The sequence below is a fragment of the Halyomorpha halys genome, unplaced genomic scaffold, assembly GCF_000696795.3.
Source record: "Halyomorpha halys isolate HHAL.00 unplaced genomic scaffold, Hhal_1.1 Scaffold990.1, whole genome shotgun sequence".
NCBI classification, from domain to species: Eukaryota; Metazoa; Arthropoda; class Insecta; order Hemiptera; family Pentatomidae; genus Halyomorpha; species Halyomorpha halys.
In genome coordinates, this window is record NW_027113518.1 from 89,991 (window position 1) to 90,321 (window position 331).

Genomic DNA, 331 nt, shown 5'->3' on the forward strand with positions numbered 1-331 from the left:
GGACTTTATTTTGAAAAGATTGTAGTTTTTTCCATTTCGTGAAGGATGCCGCTCCCCAGACTTCACAGCCGTACATCAGCAGTGGCCTGAGGATTTTCTTAATTTTCTGAATGATTTTGTTGTTTCGAAAAATTGTTCGAATCATGTATCACGCTTAATTAAATCACTTCGATTTTTTAATCCTACGGATTTGTTGGATTATTATTTTTTCTATCTTTATCTGCATTCTTGTATTTGATATCTGCCACGCTTTTTCAGTGGACATTAAAGAAAATTTAAATTGTGGTCAGAAATACAGAATTAATACAAAAAATTGTTAAAGCCGTTTTTT

General features: G+C 32.0%; 1 protein-coding gene across 1 annotated transcript in view; it reads left to right on the forward strand.

Moving 5' to 3' along the window:
• LOC136796656 (uncharacterized) overlaps positions 1 to 331 on the forward strand; it is a 43,419-nt gene that overhangs the window by 8,946 nt on the left and 34,142 nt on the right. The window lies entirely within an intron of this gene.